Below are 18,465 nucleotides of genomic sequence, written 5' to 3'. Positions count from 1 at the left end.
GTGACGCTTTCGGCTGATTTAATCATCGTCTTTGAACCTGGGGGCAGACGCGTGATGCACCGTGCGCGCCAGGCAAGCGTGTTCTCTCAGCATCTCCGAGCTCTAGGCTTAGGCTGTTCGTTTGCTCGACAGGCAGTTCCGGCCCTGTGCTGTGCCAGGCCCGGGAAGAGGCAGGTGTTTTGTGTGCTCCCCGCCCCGCCCCGAAGCCCCGCCCCTGTGACGTGACGCCCCGCCCCTGCGTGACGCCCCGCCCCTGCGCGATGCCCCGCCCCACCCCGGTAGGGGCTCAGCTCACCTGCGGGGTCTGGGTCCTCAGAGCTGCACAAGCAGCAGGGAGCCGGCTGTGCAGATTTTAAGCTCCGGGCAAAGTCCGAGATCAGCAGGCAGGGCAGCCGATCCGAGCAGCGTGAGCTCACCCAGACAGTCCCCTCCACGGTCCTCTCTACTCACGCCCTCCTCAAGAGGAACCGCAGTCAGAACTTAGGTCATTTTTTTCCCGATTTTAAAACTTCATGCAGGTAGAATTATCCAGCGTGTATTCTTTTACGCATGAGTCAATTCGATCGAAAACCATCCATTTGTTAAGGAAATCGTTATTTCATTCTCATCGCTCCATGGCAGCCCATTTATGAATACTCCATAGTTGATCGATAGGTCAGATTTTTTTTTTCCTTTTTTTGAATATGAGCCAGTTCAAATACCGACGCTATGAATATGCTTGAGTATATTCTTAAAAATCTATGCGCGCAATTCTATCGATGTGAATATACGGACATGGACGCATGACCTGGCGGCTGCTAAGAGTCGCACCCACTTTCCACCCGTATTCTTTTTACCTGCGAGTCCAACTGTACTTCTGCGTGACTGCTGTCGGAGGATACTGACTTCTCGCCTGTCACTGTCAGACACTCGCCTGGAAACCCGTGCAGAACGGGATTCTGGGAAGTGTAGTTCCGGGATTCTTCTCCCGGCTGTAGAGAAGAAGAGGGGAGGGGGTGGTAATGAAGCCAATCGTAAACATAGTTCCGCATCGTCATTTACTGTGTTTGTGCCTCAGATGAGGAAACTAAGGGCGGTTGGATCAGCGGGTCTGTAAGGACTTCCTAGCTCTGACGTGTATTAAAAGTATTGTGTGTTTGAAACGCTTTCTCAATAGATTTTATTCGTTCGTTCAGGTATTGTACTAGGCCAAGAATATAAAAATATAAGGAAGGGACGCTGCCTTCATTAGACACACTTCGAATACCACTGAAATAGGGCCAGGCAAACCAGTGACAAGGCACAGTTAGTTACATAATGGCTGTGGCCGTGGATGCTCACAGGCCGGGAGCAGCCAGGTCAGTGGCTCTGGGACTCTGTGGGGGACCCTGTCCAGAGGCACGCATGTGGGCTGTGAGCCCCAAGGAAGGAAGAGCAGGTGCAAGGCGGGGGGCAGTGGAGTTGTATTACCTGGGAAAGATGTAAACTGCAAGCTTTGTTTCCTTTCATCTTGAATTTTCTGAGGAGAACCACAGGTGCCTCCCAGGAAACGGATGGAAATTACAATCTGCTTTGTGTAACAAAAGCATCGTGGCTGTGGGCAAGCTACTTCCTCTCTGCGCTTTGATCTTCTCTGTGACATCTCCAGGTCTCCCCATTCCTTTTTTTTTTGTTTAGGCTTTCTAAGGTTCTTGACTCTGCTCTTCCTTTTTACTCATTTGAAATTGCAAATATGTAGGCACCTTGGCCTCCTAGGTAGCCGGCTCAATGTTTTTCCACAGGTCCCCCTCTCCGGAATCCTTGGGAAATGGGGCGGAGTGGCGGCAGAAAAAGGCAGCGCGAGCTCGGGGTGGGTGTCAGTCAATCACGGCGTTTTGCAAGGATTTCACATGGATTGCAAAGTGTTGACTCACGAGGAGGCTGGCAGAAGTGCCTGCTCCTCATGAGGTCTGCTTAATATTAGGAATTATTGCCTCAAACGCTGCAGGTGTGGATCCATCTCTTTCAGTCCCAGTAAATGGGGCCGAGACTGCCTTTGACAGCCTCAAAGCCACACAGCACTGGTGCCCCAGGGCAGACAATGACACGGGGGAGGTGCCGGTTTTAGGATAGGAAATTACAATGCTTATATAGTAAACAGCACCTGGAAGTTTACTAATGGTTTTTACAATTAACAGCAGCAGCGTGGTCTCATTATTCATGCGCTTCTATGAAAGAAAAGAAAGGAAGCAGATGTTGGAAAAAGTCACGTGGCTTAGATTTCACGGGGCGGGGGAGGTGGTGGTTGAAAACAGGCCGGGAAGGTGGGAAGGGAAGAGGTAGCCGTGGCTTCCTGTCGCCTCGTTCCGTTCCGGGATGTGCAATGCAGATCGCCCCTTCCAAGCCCCGGGGAGTACCCTGCAGATGCGTGTGAGGTCACAGGGACGCTTTTCTGCGTTATGCGTATTTAAAACCCCATGAATTTTATGCAGTGGTTGGGAAATTTCATAGATACACCAGGTGCTCAGTAGGAACACACGTGATTGGGCACTTCTCTCATTCCACGCTCAGGACTGGGCCGCTGTGAGGAGCCTGCATGATGCTGGCTGCGTTCATTCTCAGTCCGCCAGGTGGGCTCAGGGCTGATGTCAGAGGACTCTGATTTTTAACCAGGAAGCCATCTGTATTATATTTTAAAGCATGATGACCCAGTTCCATTTTTTCTTCACTCATCACTGATCAATTTTTTTAAGCCCTTGCTCAGCTAATGGCGAATTCCGTTTCCTTCATCTATTCTTACATCTACTTAGTTTACGATTCGGAAAGACAACACAGCAACGTTAAGGAATTAAACGCCCTCTTACCTCACAGGCACCAACAGTTAACGTCGTTCTCCTTGGTCTCTGTCTTTTTACCTCAGCCTCCGCCTGTACCGAGACTTCTACACAGTTGCAATCATAAGAACATTATTTTGTACTTCACCTTTTTAAATAAAAAAAACCCACACACACATGGAAATGTTTCCATTTCCACATAGAAAACATGTTTTATTTTTCATGTACAGTAATTAATCAGCTGTTGATGGGGAATTCTGTGTAACTTTAGGCAAAACTGTAGTGAGTGCATTTGAGTAGGTTTTTGCTTCTGTTATATTGTGTGCTAGTGAGGATTCCAAATGATAGGGTCATCTGGTCACAAAAACGGGGTGACCGTCAAGGGGACTCTGGCTCACTCTTACTCTCCGATTGCAAAGTGTCCTCAGGATTGTGCTTATGCTCAGCACTGACGCGATACTGGTGTGTGAGTGTGTGCACGTCCGTGTGTGTGTGTGTGCACGTCCGTGTGTGAGTACGTGCATGTCCATGTGTGCGCATGCATGCTCATGTCATTTTTCTATCTATAAACTAGCAACACAAGGTGTTTTTTTTAAAAAAAAATCTGAGTATCTTTAATACTTGCCAAAGAAATGATTTTTTAAAATTTTCATTTATTGAATCTTTGTTCACATGTCAAAGGACCTTTCATACTTTTATCTTATACCGGAATCTTAACATTTCATTAAAATATTTCATGTCCTCCATCGGGGTTTTCTGTGTTCTCTTGAAATTTCAGGAAATAGATAATCCCTGTCTAATAGAACTCATCTCATATTATAAAAAATGAATGAAAGTTTCCCAACAAGTTTTGTAGGATTTCTATAAGCCTAATATCAAACCTGGAGGAAGATATTACAAGAAAAAATATATGGGCCAGTTTCACTTATGAATATAGATTTTAGAATTCTAAATAAAATATCATCTTATTCATTTATTAAAAAATAATCGAGACTATAAGGTAAACAAATGCCATGCCGAGAGAAGTTTTAAAAGCAAGCCTTTATTGGGAGAGCGTTCCCGGGTGAGGTTCACTGGTCCTGAAAGGAGAGAGGCCAGAGAAGTTGCGGAGGGTGTAGTTTTTATGGAGTTATGTGGGGGTAGAGTATAGAATGGGGCAATGTTAATTGGATGTTAGTTGAGCATCTGGATTCGGGTGGCGGTACCAGGGCTTTAGGGTGGGCTCTTATCAGTTGGATTCCGGACTTCCGTGTCCAGCTGGAAGGTCTGGATTCTGATATCAAGCTGGGAAGTCTCCAGGCAGGCATCTGGCTGGCCCTCCCCCCGACCCCCTTGCCGCTGACCTAAAAGAGACCAAACAGCATTCGCACCATGAATTCAAGTAAAACCCAGCATCAGAAAGTCTAGTTATTTAACTCATGGCATAATAGAAAGTAGAAAAAATAACTCACGTATCACTTTACTAGAAGGTCATGCATAAAAAAAGCCTAAGATGAAGTTCAATACCAATTTATAATTAAAAAAAATCAATACCATTAGAAAATTGTAAGTGGACGTTAACTTTCCCAGTTCGTTGGAAGTTATTGACCGAACCCCCATATCCACTATTATATTCAATGGAAGACGTTAGTCAGATTTTCTTTAGGCCCGTGATACTGAGAAGACCTACTGTGTGTGTGAGTGTTTGCACTTGTATTAGGAATGTCAGTCGACCAAATGAGTCACGCATTGAGGAAAGAACGAGAAAAGCACATATAGAAGGAGAGAGAAGAAACTGTCTCGTTCGCATTTGCGGTTTGCTTAATCATTTTAACAGAAATCCCAAGAGAGCTGTGGGTAATCCAATGGATCATCAATCTTTAGCCACAGAGATGACATCTATAATTGTAACGAAAAACAAAGTATTCTAGGACAGTCAAAATAATGATGTGCAAAACCCTTATCAAGAGAAACATTCCAGAGATGAGCAAGAAAGAGAGACAATGAGAGTGAGCGTGGGGTGGGGCGGGGCACCAGAGTTTACTGGTTGGATGAGTGAATTTTCAACCACCCCCCCCCCCCCCCCGCATGTGGCATCTCTTACTGCCTCTGGCGTCCATGCTTTCTGAGGAGATAGCAGCTGTTCACCTTATTGTGGATCCTTTGTCTGTGATGAATTCTCTGGATAGGGGACTTCTAAGGTGTTCCAAGCGCATTCTGCCTCCTCACATGGGGGCCGGACTAACATTTTTCGTCACTGATTATAGGGTGTTGGTTTCCAAGGCTCTTGGGTAGCTGGAGAAAAGAGGAGGCGATGGGCACGCTGTAATCATAGAGATTGTGTTCTTCCTGAGATTTGGTCATTTTTCTTGAGTAAATGTTCCAGGGTCGCTTCAAGCCTCTCGCTTGTTTCTAGACTTCTAAAAACATTGCTTCTGACTTTTTTTTTTTTTTTTGCTAGTGCTCTATTTGCTTTTATAAAGAAGAGAATTTTCGCAGGTTCTCACTCTTCCATTTTTCTCATGTCACCTTTATACAAGTTAATTTTAAAACATCTTTCTTAAAAAAAATCAATTGATCAGTGCAATACCATTCTAAGTAAATTCTCCATAGCAGTTTCTGGGAAGTGGCAAAGCGATTCGAAATGTATGTAATAGTTGAGAACATTAGAAAAGAAGGCATGAGTTGGGGCACAGGCCCTACCAGATAATAAGATGTGTTTCCAAAAAAAGTAGACAAATAGAGACAAGGAATAGACCTAGACATTTGCAATCTTACTGTATGCTAGAGGCTGCCATGCAAATCAGCGGGGGTAAGGACAGAAGTCTAGTATTGGGGAAGTCTGTCCCTCGGGAGACTGCGGCAGAGCAAAAGGTCAGGAATAAAAGCCCAAAAGACCTTGATGGGCCTGAGAGAGTTCTCGGAGGAATCGACCCCACGTGAAAGAAGTCAAAGGCCGGTTCGCGAAGGCCGTGGAAGAGATTCGCTCTTAGAAATGGCCGTTTCCCCATTAGTCTTTCTCTTCTCTTGACTTTATGGGTCCGCAGTGTGGTTTCTCTTCTTACCTCGTCGCTGTCCTCCACAGCTCTGTGAGGTGGGGGACAACGATTCCTACTTCGTAACGAGGAGACCGGGCCTTGCAGGCGAGTTGGTAGGGGGACCCCACCTCTCAAACATCAAGGTCCCTGCTGGGCCCTGCGATGTCACAGGCTTTGGTCAGGAACACAGAGACAACTCTCTATGTCACGGAAGAAAATAATTCGCTCAGATTTTTATTGAAAAATGACATGAAATGAAGAAGCATCATTTCCAAACAAGTAATTTGTCAGAGCGCACGTTTGCAGGCATTGCATCGCCTCGTCTAGTCGTGAAGGTCTGTGCTCCATCTTTTGGAATAGACTGTGGCAGGGGCAGAGCTGTGGTCCGCACATTGTGCCTTTCCCTGGGATCTCAGGGGAAATACTCTGCTAGCCTCCCCTACAGTCAGGATGGGGCCATGAGACTAAGTCTGGTCCGTGGGACTCAGGGAGAAGTGACAGCTCCCAGCTGCCCCAGGGCCCTACGTGCACCCCGTACTGCCTCTACCCCCTTTTCCCTACCATGGAGCCCTGGGGACCCAGGCCCCTCCGATGGCGTAGCGCACGATGTGGGAGATGATGGGGTGGCCCATGGGACCCTTGTGTGAAAAGAGTGACCTTTACTGCGCTTAGCCTCATAGACTTGGTGATCGTTTATTATCGCGGCTGGCTGGTATCGATTACCTTAACTCTTAAAGGGGCACCAGGACACTGGGCTGTTTTATCTTGCTGAAGAGCAGCAGGCAATCGTCAGTCCGTTTCCTCTCCTTTCTGTAAAGGGAGCAAAATCGGCACACGGTGGTGTCAAGGAATTCCTGCCTCGCCGTGAGCCCCTTGGGTGCAGGGACTTCGTGACGTTCACTTTGGTATTTGGAGGCTTCTCTCTCCCAACTTGAGAGCTCTCACCTTGAGGGTGACAGTTAACGTGTCTAGAGAAATGACTGTGGACTAGATGAGTCGTAATTTTAGGGTATTCTTCTCAAACGTAGAGCAAATTTTAAAAAAATACTTGAATGGTAAATATGACTGAACTTGTCAATTTGCTCGAAAATGAGAAAGAACCGAAGGGAGGGCTAATATCTCCTTTGTATAAACAAGGTAAATTTATTTGGTGCTTGTTAATGTTAATCATGCTATGTTTTGATTAACACATGGTCCTTGGCCATTTGCATCCATCGGAATTAACGTAGCCTGCACACATACGGAGCTTCGCTCCACGTCATCCTTCTGACAAATCTAAGACGCTCTGTGCTCAGGGATCTTCTGAGTCTTCGCCAGCCCTAATATTTCATTATCCCACAGAACCCAAGGACACCCATGACGTTCCCACCATCCATGACGGAGGCCTTTGAACTCGGTTAACTTCAATCAGTCTCGCGTGTGTTCTGTCTTTTATAATTTAATCAGTGTGCGGCTGGCTTTAAAGCCAGCCTCATCGCCCAAACGACCTTGTCCTCCGTGCGCTTTCCTCGCTCCGCTTCGGAATGCCCTGGAAGATGACGAGCATACAGGGTCCTGATGACCTCACAGAAGTCCCAACAGTGCTGTGCACAATGGAACTGGACAGGCCCAACCCCACCTCCGGTGACCGCTTGAAGCTATGTGGAGCCGAAGAAAGGATTTTAATTAACCAAGTGGTTGTGATAAAGCCACATCCCCAATGCCTGCTAGAAGCTGTCACAACTACATTATTTCAGGGATGATTAAAAGTGGCCAACAGCACACAATTGCCATTGTCTCGCCTACAATCGTGACTGTTTCTGCAGAGCCGGCACCGAGCCCACTCAGTACCATGGTTACTTATTAGCTGCTTCTCCCTGGCTCCGGCCGAAGGGTCTCTACCCACGGGTGCTCATCCTTGGCTTCCAACAGGGTCACGCCCAGAAAAACCCATCACAAGTCGAAAATGCGTTTAATACCTCTAACCCCTGCACCTCATCGCGCTCAGAACACTTAGTGTGGGGTGTAACCGCACCGCAACGCGGGGCGCCTGTCGCCGCCTTCCTGTTCTCGCCCGACAACAGGCCCTCGGTGAGTGTCTGCGGATGAGTAAGTCGAAGAGACGACAAATCTCTCCTACGAACCCACGCGAAGGGTCTGCGGGCTGCCGGCACGGACACGTGACTTCCCGCGTGGACACGTGACCTCCCGTGTGGCCGGACGCTCTTCCCGCTGTGGCAGCAGCCGAGATGCTCTGGGATGTCGCGGCGGCGCGGGCTCTCTCGGGCGGCTTGGACTCGGGCACTCGGGTCGTGGTTCACGTTTGGCGGTTGGTGTTTCTATTTGTTGCCTGGAGCTGCTGGAACGAATTGCCATCGACTCAATGGCCGAAAGCAATAGAAATGTCCGTGTTCCCAGCCTTTCAGGCCGGAAGTCTCCCGTCGGGTCGCAGAGCCACGTTGTCTCCGAAGGCGCCAGAGATTCTTGGTCCTTCCGGATTTCGGCGGTTGCCTGCGGACCGTGGGACCCCTGGGCCTGTAGATGTGTCACTGCGACCTCTGTCTCCGTCGTCGCATGACCTTCCTGGGTCTTTGTTGCTTGCTCTCTCTTCACCGGAAACCAGCCTCCCCTGCTCCAGTGCGACCTCATCTCGACTAACGACGTCTGCAAAGACCCCGTTTCTGATGGAGTCACCTTCACAGGTGCCGGGGCTGAGGACTTCCATGGAGTTTTTCACTGGACACAATTTATCTCAGAAAACTATTCTTCCAGGATTAATTATACATAAGAAGTAACTCTTGGGGGTTTATCTCCAAGGAAACCAAATGTATTTTGATCCTGCCAGATACTTCTCCAGACCCTTGTTGGATTTCTCCTCCCCATTTTTCTGTAGTCAAATGTGTACAAAGTATCTTTATTCTCCTTAGAAATGATGTGCACCAGGATATTTTTGAAAAGTAGTTTACGCATGGAAGGGGCAGGACAAAAAAAATACTTAAAGAATGATTGAGGCTGATGTACAAGTGATGAAGACAGGTGACCAAAAGTACGTCAACGAAGGATGAAAGGATTTTGAAAGAGATGATTCAAGACGAACTTCACCAATTTTCCTTCTAGGCAGCTGTGTTTCTGGCGAGAACATGAACTGGTACTTTATTTGCATTTTTCTGTGTTCCTTTTTTTGTAGGAAAAATTATATATAATATCTTTATACTGGAACTTTCAAATGTCAGTGTTTCACTCAACAGATACTTATAAAATATTTTTTTGTCGTGCACTTTGTCAGGTACTGGATGAGCAAAAAATATATTGATGGTGAAATTGTGCCCAAAAGAAACTAAAGAGTATGTGATGTAAATTTAAAAGTGCAAAAAAAAAAAAAAAATGATGTCCCTTTCATTATTGTTACTTTGACATTAAGGCACTTGTACAAGTAATTCTAGCAAATTTGACAAAGCAAATTCACCTGCGCCCTTCTCTCACGCCAGGACTGGACGACGCACCCACCTTTCCACCCTGCGTTCCTCAGCACACCTCCCTCTGTACCGCCTGGCGCCCGGCCGCTCGCCACCCCTCTGGCTTCTGGATCGCATGCAGACCCCTCCTGCTGCCACACCCGAGCATTCAGCTCCAGCTTGGCTAAGTCGCCCCCTGGGCAAAGCCACACACACTCCCCGCCCCCCGCCCCCCTCCATAGACCCACCGGCCCATTGCAAGAAGACGGGTGGGGGGTGGGTGGACAGCGTCCTCGGGAGTGAGGAGGAAACAGAGCACATCTGGAAATCTCATCAGCACTGTCTCTGCTCTGCCTGCTGATGCCCACCTGCTGATGCCCACCTGCAGGCCGCCGCTGTTGAAAGCTCTGTCGACTTAGAGCCGAGGTCTGGATCCATGCAGGTCCGAAATTTATATGATTTGGAAGTTTGACTTTATTTAAATTTCAAATACCAGGAAAAAGAGATATATTTCTACGTTTACAGAAGGGGACAGGGATTTAAGAAATTTTTACATGTAACTTAGAAAAGGTTTATGAAAGGAAGTCTGAATTCAAGCTGGTGAACCTTGACCCATCCAAACGCTTAGAGCCGACTCGGTAATATCTTCCTTTCACTGATGGCTCAGGGCTGCTGTGCAAATTAACCCAGCAAAGGACACTTTAATTAAAACAGGCACAAATTATTAAACACATGCTTTATAAATTTCGATGGAAAATGCTTTCTGCATATAATTTCAAGTCTATCGACAGTACCATAATGTAGTTTTACAATCTCCATTCTATAGATGAGAAACTGGCTCACCAAAGTGAGGGGACTTGCCCCAAATTGCACGACCTGAAAACGGCTAAATGAGGAACCCTCCCAGCAATCTGCCTCTGGGAGACGCATTTCAAATCATTTCCCTGCGGCTCCTCTTTCCTATGCTCCTGGGGCCAACCGGGCTCGCCTGGCTGAAGTGTATGAACAGGAGACCGAGAGGCGGTAAACACACGGTGATGTGCGTGTGTGCACACGCATGTGAGTGCAAACACACTTATGTGCACATGCGCACAGAGGATGAGGGCGACGTCCACCGGAGATGCCGACCTATTCCAGGGCCGAATGCGAAGAGCACATGCTCATTTGTCCACGTGCCGAGCGCTGTGTCAGGTGTCAGGCGAGGGAGGAGCCGGTGGTCACAGCTGCTAACCAGACAGGGGAGGGCAGACTAACTCAGCACTCATGCTGACACACGCGTAATCGCCACAAATCTTATTGCTGTCTCTGTGTCGAGAGGCCTATGAGGATTGGTGGCCAAGGTCTCTGACCTGGACTGTGGGGGGTCAAGCAAGTTTTCCTGAAAGAGAGGGGGTCAAGTTCATGTGAAAGGGTCAGGGGCGGCGGAAACAGCGCATGTAAAACTCCCGTGGCAGGTGGAATGGATGCCCGGTTCATGAGTGCATGTAACGCCTGGATGCGTGGGGCCCAGACTTTTACTGGTGGGGTGTGGGGGCATCCACCATCGCCGGCAGCTCACTGGGCAGCCAACCCCCTCCCGGGGTTTGGTGGGGGTTGGAGTAAATGGCATGTGCGCACCAATACGTGTGAAGTAAAGTGTTCTGCCCGCGTAGTAAGCAGAGAGATGCTTCCCCAGGGAACAGGTCAAGAGCAAAATGAAAGCAGGGGGGAGGGAGGCGAGCTCCGGACTTCCCGCGGGCCGGGGCTGAGCCGGCGCGGGGTGCCCTCCCAGGCGGGCGCTTGTTCTAAATGGCCACGTGTGCCGCGCGGTGGCGGGCACAAGCGCAGGCTCTCCTCAGCTTGCCCAGGCGTGGGGCAGAGGGGACAGGCGAGGCGTGAGACTCGGAAGCTGTCAGCTGTCATCGAAGTTCAAATGTCCCTCTTGATTGCATAGGTGGAAACGCAGAGTGATTTTTAAAATAATTCTAATGCAACGCATTAAAACACCAGTCGCATTAACAGCCAGGGTAGAATGTGTTCAGGAAACAAAGTCGCATAGTCAAAACCAAAAAAAAAAATATTCTTCCTGTTGTCAAAATTTTTATCTGAAAAGGGAAGAAAAATGCCCTGGGTGCTCTAGGGAGTGTGTGTTTTGCTGTGTAGGAAGTCTATGAAAATTAAATTACTAATTAGAGAGAGAGACTGATTAAAAACATTCTTTATTTGCATGAACACTTCTGGTGCCCTAAAAGATGTGGGATTATAGCGGTTGGAAAGTCGTTAAAAGAAAAGAAAAAAAAGAGAGAAAGAAGCAGTTCTGAGTCCCTAAAATAAACCTCTCTGTGTATGAGATGCTTTGCATAGATTAACTCTTCACAGTTTGTTAAAAACTCTTATATTAATATTTAACTCATTTTGCAAATCAGAAACTGGAAGTTCAAAGTGATGAACCATCATCACTCAATTAATAAGTGATAGAGATGTGATTTGAATTTATATTTGGGAAATTATTACTAGATTTTCACTATTGCCAACCTGTTATTTCGGGTGCATCACATTAAGTTTATCTGGATTTTTTCTCCAAAAATTCATGAAAAGTTTGGGAAGTTCCCTTCAGCTTCCTCTTGCTGTCGATTAATTTTCCTGTGTGAAACTTTATATGTCTCAACTTGTCCATGAACTCAAAGTTATTGTGAGACATAAGCCTCCTTAAAATTCAATAAACACATTTAATTTATTCCACGAAACCATACAATACGATTTTTCTCACTCTTGGAAATAATCATAAAAATGCTAATTTTGTCAATTTTACTCTATATTTCTTCAAATCTCTACTTGAGAAGTGTATTGGCACTGCATCTAATTGTGAAATATTCTGCTGAGAACAACAATAAAAAAAATATCACCTAGCCCTGAAGACTCAATACATTTTTTTTCAAGTTTTATTTTGTTTATAATTCCGCTTCAGTCATCCATTGTCTTATTCACACCTCTACCTTTATACCCCCTGTCAGAAGAGATGAAGTTGAAACCTCAGGAAAAATAGAACATTTGTTTAGTTTAGAAATCTCTTAAAAGATTTAAGCCAGAAGGACTCTTCTTTCAAAACTTCTTAATTTAAAAATGTGGTTTAATGATTTGGGGGCTCACGGCTTGGTGAAGTCATTTGCCCCTTTGACAAATTATAAGATGCATTATCTTTTTTTGAGATTTAGAAAATATAGCAGAATTCATCTCTCCATCCATTCATCCATCCATCCATCCATCCATCCATCCATCCATCCATCCATCCAACCATCCACCCACCCACCCACCCACCCACCCACCCATCCATCCATCCATCCACCCACCCACCCACCCATCCACCCACCCACCCACCCATCCATCCATCCATCCACCCACCCACCCATCCATCCATCCATCCATCCATCCATCCACTCATTCATCCATCCATCCACTCATCTATCCATCCATCCATCCATCCATCCGTCCATCAGCCTCCCATCCACCTACCCAACCACTCAGGACCGTGCAGTTTCTTCTACGTCATCCCAACATCAAGTGCACACGTCCCCTCACACCTACATCCCTGTCCTCTCCCGATGTAATGAAGGAACAGAACCTGCCCCTGTGCGTTAAAGCTCACTCTCCTCTCTCAATTCAAGGACTTTGCTCCTGAAATCCTGCCCTCTCTTCTATATCATCATTACTTTTTCTGCTGGATCATTCACGTCAAGAGAAAGCATTTTAATTATTTTAATTAACAACTTTATTTCTCCTCTCTGCTTGGTGGTGCGGTTTCCCGAGATTATTATCCGGATGTACTTCCTTCTACTGTCACGCCTTTCACGTCTGCCTGAAGCAATTTGTGTTGGGTGTGGTCCCTCTTCCTCCACAGAAAGCACTCTCGTGGAGGAATCAGGGATCAGCTATTCTCTCATGACTGACATTGGACTGAGCCAACTGAAGGAAGAAATACTCTCTTTAAATTGAGACGTAATTAACATATCACATTATATCGGTTTCAGGTGTACGGCATAATCATTCGATATTTGTATGAAACCCAAAATGATCACAGTGAGTCTAGTTAACAAACATCACATCCATCAGCTCACGGTTACATGTTTTCTTTCTTGTGATGAGAACTTTCAAGATCTACTCTCTTAGCTTTGTAAATGTGCCGTGTGGCATTATTAAGCACAGTCGTCATGCTGGGCATCACTTCCCCACGCCGTTCGTTTTATACCGAATACTCCCGATTAGGGGATGTGATAAATATTTTGAGGTTCTTCACTGAAGACATTTTTTTTTTTTGCAGCACCCGCATAACTGGTCTAATAGGGAAGGAAGAAAACAAATGGAAAAGCCAAGTTTCATTCAACACAAATTCACGTTTAAACCACGATGGAACGAGACTAGAAAATACGAATTCTTGTTGAAAACTGACAACATGCCAGACGTCCTAACAATCGTAATCTCTGTCGTGTCCCTGTAAGAGAGGTTTTACTACGCCCCTTTTATAGGCGATGCGACTGAGGCTTGCGGTGTGTGCGGTGTGTGCGGTGTGTGTCCCAAGGCCACACAGCTGGCGGGCCCCGGGTGTCGGATTTCACTCAGCTCCACTCCCGCCTTGTCCGTAGATGTCACAGTGTCCATTGACATCCCAGGCAATTAAACAGCATTAAGCTACACCTGAATCAAGCTTACATCATTTAAAATTCTGAGTTCGAACTTGCCTCCCTTTTGCAAACACTCATGAGGGCCTCCCGGTCGGCGAGGGGTCCTGCTGGTCACTCACTCCCCTGTGTGGTGGACCCGACAGATGGGTTGAGAATTGTAGCTCAGCCTCCCTCTCTGTTTCCGTGGGTGGAGGACGGAGCAGGCACCGAGGTCAGACCCAGAGCCGGTTCACACTGAGGACCGCCGCTGGCCGAAGAAACTCAACAGCTGCCTTTTAACTGACGACTGATTGACACATCTACCCGACTCAGATATCATCACCAACCAGCGCCTCACGCTTCTGTGGTCCCGGGACACTGTTTCTGTCACACGCGGGCCTTCACCTTCTTTCCGTTTACTTCCGGTGTGTGCAGGACCGTGACCTTGAGAGGATATCTCAAGTATATTTTTCCATATATTTTAATCCCCAGTTGGCTCCACTTTTCCAAAAAATTAATAAAAAATAAAAGAAAGAAACTTTCCGTTGGGTACCAGCCCCTTCTTCATGCCCTGTCCAAGCCACCTTCTCCTCGCAAGATAATCGCATTTTTCTCCTACACGGAAGGAGCAACGAGCCGCGGGGTTTTTCTTCCTCTCCAAGGGTGGTAGAGAAAAGGAGAAATAAATAATATACTTCCACAGCCTTCTCATTATTATTTCTGGGAAAACATAATAAAGCTACAGCTGGCAGGCACTTATTTTTTTCTTAGCATTTAATAATAGAATTAATTGCTAAGTGGGAAGCCCGCGGCCCCCTTTCTGCTGCGCTTCGCCCTCTGCTATCATCATGAATAGATGTAAAAATCAAAGCTAATTATCATTCGGCATATTTGAAGAAATAGACTGAGCCACGCACACAAAACTCGCTTTACCCCAACCCCGGCCCCAGGTTGCAAAGCCGGAACACACGCACGCACAGGCGGTAGGGTGGGGCGGCTCCATGGGACACCCCGTCGCCCCTCGAGACGCCCCTCGAATTCAGGTCCCTGCCGCGGCCATTGACGGTGGCTTGGCGGCTTCATAGCCCAATCTGGGTCAGCGTCCGCCGGAGGTCCAAGTGGGGTTATCTTGAGAAGCTCTTCGTAGAGCGAGTGTGTGGCTTATTTGCCTTGAACGTGACATGAGTGACCCTCTGAGCTACCAGTGCCGCCTGGCGATGTGTAATGCCAACAAGGAGGCCACGAAGAAATGGGGAAGGGGACAGAAGTTCGCAGAGGAAAGAGCCATCGCAGGACAACGGAGTTGAGCAAGGGCAGGGCTTTGGCGTTGCAGGGCGGCACGCAGGCCCAGCAGAGAAACGGCGGCGTGATGGTAAGGGGACCTTTTCCTAGCTGCGGAGGCTCGAAGACCCCCAAGGAGAGCTGGCGTCAGGAAGGGCTATTTTTACGACCAATCGTGGTTGAGGAACTGCTTTTTAGGTATGGAGGTAAAAAAGACTAATTTCAAGGTCTGTTAAAAAAGTTTTTGTTCAGTAAGGGATATTAAAATGTAATCCTCAAAAAATTAAAGCCACTGTTCTCGAGGAACTATAAAATAAATACAAATCAAAGATTTCTATTCATGCATTAGTTAACGGGGGAGCCAATAAGAAGTTACATCGAAGAGTGGTGACGAAGCTAAAGATGGAGATGGTTAAAGCCCGGCTTTGGGGTCACCTGTTCCAGCAGGTGGGGGTCCCCAGCATCTCAAACGGTCCACATTTCCAGGTCAGCATGCAGCTTCGCAGGGCTAAGGCTGTCCGCTGATGGGAAATAGGTAAACTCGGTCCACGCTTTCAGATAATTTTGGGGGGCGGCTTCCGCCCCCATATGATATTGGAGGGTCATGGTCCCCACCCCTTTGCCTCACTTCTAAGTCTTGGATCGTGCCTTGGCTATTTTGGTGCGTATTATTGTAATGCACGTTTTAGGTCATCTCTTCAAGGCCCACAAAATATCCTGTTAGAAGTTCGATGGTGACTGCATTAAATTTCAGGCCTTTGGTGGACAATCGTCATCTTTAAAATGTTGAGTCTTCTAATCTATAAGGATAGTATATCTCCTTATTATAAATTATTTACTTTCTTATTTAGCTTTATTTAATATTTATTATTTTCTTTACCGCATCTTGATTTTTAAATGCTTTTAAATTTTTTAGTACTCTCATATATATTGTTACTTTTTTTCTAAGTATTTAATTTTTTATTCTATTATGAGTTGTATCTTTAAAATTTTTATTTTTACTTCTCGATTGCTGATACATAGAAATAAAATTGATTTTATGTTTCCATTTTATATCCAATACACCATTAAGCTTACTTATTTGTTCCAATAACTTTATCTGTACGCCCTTCCGTATTTCCTGTGTAGGTAATCATTTGCCTTTGAAAAGTGGTGTTTGTTTGTCTGTTTTTTTCCTAAACAGTATAACTTTAATTTCTCTTTTTCTCCTTTGACATAGACTGGGAGCTCTAGTACAAGGTTGAGTAGAAGAAGACACCCTTTCATTCCTTCGGGCTCCAACCAGTAACTAATAAGCATGATGTCCACTATTCATGTTTACCTCCCAACCCGTTATGAGGGCTTTTCCTGGGTTTCTCTAGTGTGTTTTTGTTTTGTTTATTTTTTATCTATCTTCTTCTCTTCTTTCTTTCCTTCCCTCTTCCTCTCCTCCCTCTTTTGTTTATGAGGTTGTTAAATCATGTCAAACTTTTTTTCTCTATCTCTTGAGAAGATCACAATTTTTCTCCTAGATTGCCTTAATATGATGAATTATAATAATTGACTTTCATATGTCGAACACAGTCATGCCTTCTGAGGAAAGCTAGCATGGAAGTCATGTAGTATCATTGTTATTCATCATTGGATGCATTTCATATTAGTTATTTAGGATCATCGCATCTTTATTCCATGGTGCAATTGGTCTATAATTTTCCTTGCCCAAGCGTTGGAACTAAGGTTATACCCACCTCATAAAACAAGTTCGGAGGAGCTCTCATTTTCTATTCTCCAGAAGAGTTTCTTTAATTTTTTGTGCCATCTTTTGCTTTGTGGAAAGATGTACCTATATATTTATTATTTGTGAATCATTAATCTTCCATCTGGGATAATTTTCATTTGCTTGAAGAACATCTTTAATATCCACTTTGTTTCAGGCTTGTTAGTGATAAATTGTTCCCAATGTAGTTTGCCTAAAAATTTCTTCATTTGCTCTTCATTCTAGAAAGATAATTTTCAGATGGTATAAAATTCTATATTGGGAGTTATTTCTTTCAGTCCTTAAAGATATCATTCTAATTGTTCTGGTTTCTATTTTTTTTTTTCTAAAAAGTCAACTGTCGGTCCAATTTTTAAATCATTTGATGGTAGTCTTTCTCCCTCCCTCTCTCTCTTTTTTTCCTCTAGCTGTTTTCAAAAGTTTCTCTTTGACTTAATCTTCTGACATTTTCCCCATGATGATGATCAGGCTATACTTTTTATTTATCTTGCTTGAGGGTATTAGAGATTTTTTGAATTTCTTGTTTAAAGCCTTTGGCCAGTTTTGGAAAATTCCCACCAGTTATCTCCTCAAATATTGATTTTGTTACTTATTCTCTTTTCTCTCCTTCTGAAATTCTAACTTCATGGATTATTCCAATTTTCATTGTGTCCAAAGAGTTTCTGTGTTCAGCAATTTTCTCTTGATTATGACTATTCAGCTGTTAGTCACATTTATTGAGCTTGTAATTTTGGTTATTATCTTTTTAAGTTTTAAAATTTCTATTGTAAAAAAAATTTGTTATATGTCATCTTTATTGTATTTAAGTTCTCCAGAATTCTCAATCTTATTTTTTTTGTGTGTGTATTTGTGTTTGTTTGTTTGGACTCTTTTGAACATAGTAATCAAAACTATTTAAAAATACATATCTGGTTACTATATTTAAAATATGTATCTGGTTATTATAAGCTCAGTAGAGGTTATAATTGTTTTCTCTTTTCCTGCCTTTGTTTCTTATACATGTTGTGTCTCTTCACGTGCCTTGTCTTAGTCTGAAAGTTGCTTGTATAAATTTCTGAGACAAGTGTGACATTCTCTTCCTGGAGAAATTTTATGTGTAATGCATCCTTATTTTTATGGTGAACTTTCTCGGATCCTAACCAAATAACCAGGAGGATTCCACTTGGCTGGTCCTGGACGTCACGGTCACAGTGATCCTATGTGACAGTGGGGGGACTGGGCAGTTTTTTATCCTCACAGCCACCTTGTCCAGTTTTGCCCAAACTCCCTGAGGAAGAGTTGATCTAAACTTGAACTTACCCCTCTGTATATCTATCTTCTCCAAAATCTTGTTTATTTCTTGTCAATTTTCCAATGAGACTAAGCAACTTCTTTTTCAATATCATTTTCAGCTTTTCTATTTTTTTTTTTTTCACAGTGAGGAGGTCAGTTTAAATGACCAAATCTGCCATTACTGGGAAGAAAAGCCAAAGTGTTTTCATCAGTATCATGAGTGGTTTTTAAGATGTCAATTGTCTAAGATGCTTCAGAAACACCCTCTCTCCTTAT

General features: G+C 45.1%; 1 long non-coding RNA gene across 2 annotated transcripts in view; it reads left to right on the top strand.

Moving 5' to 3' along the window:
* Window positions 1–18,465, top strand: part of LOC107498228 — a 166,049-nt gene that overhangs the window by 105,277 nt on the left and 42,307 nt on the right. Inside the window, exon 5 of one of the 2 annotated variants that reach the window (XR_001593977.2) lies at window positions 13,541–14,317. The exons of the other annotated variant lie outside the window; for it this stretch is intronic. This is a non-coding gene — a long non-coding RNA (uncharacterized LOC107498228). Of the gene's footprint in view, window positions 1–13,540; window positions 14,318–18,465 lie in introns of those variants that run through there. 2 annotated transcript variants of the gene reach the window in all.

The sequence above is a fragment of the Rousettus aegyptiacus genome, unplaced genomic scaffold (assembly GCF_014176215.1).
Source record: "Rousettus aegyptiacus isolate mRouAeg1 unplaced genomic scaffold, mRouAeg1.p scaffold_m13_p_7, whole genome shotgun sequence".
Lineage (NCBI taxonomy): Eukaryota > Metazoa > Chordata > Mammalia > Chiroptera > Pteropodidae > Rousettus > Rousettus aegyptiacus.
Note: the sequence above shows the minus strand (reverse complement) of the source record. Positions and strands in the feature narration are given on the sequence as shown.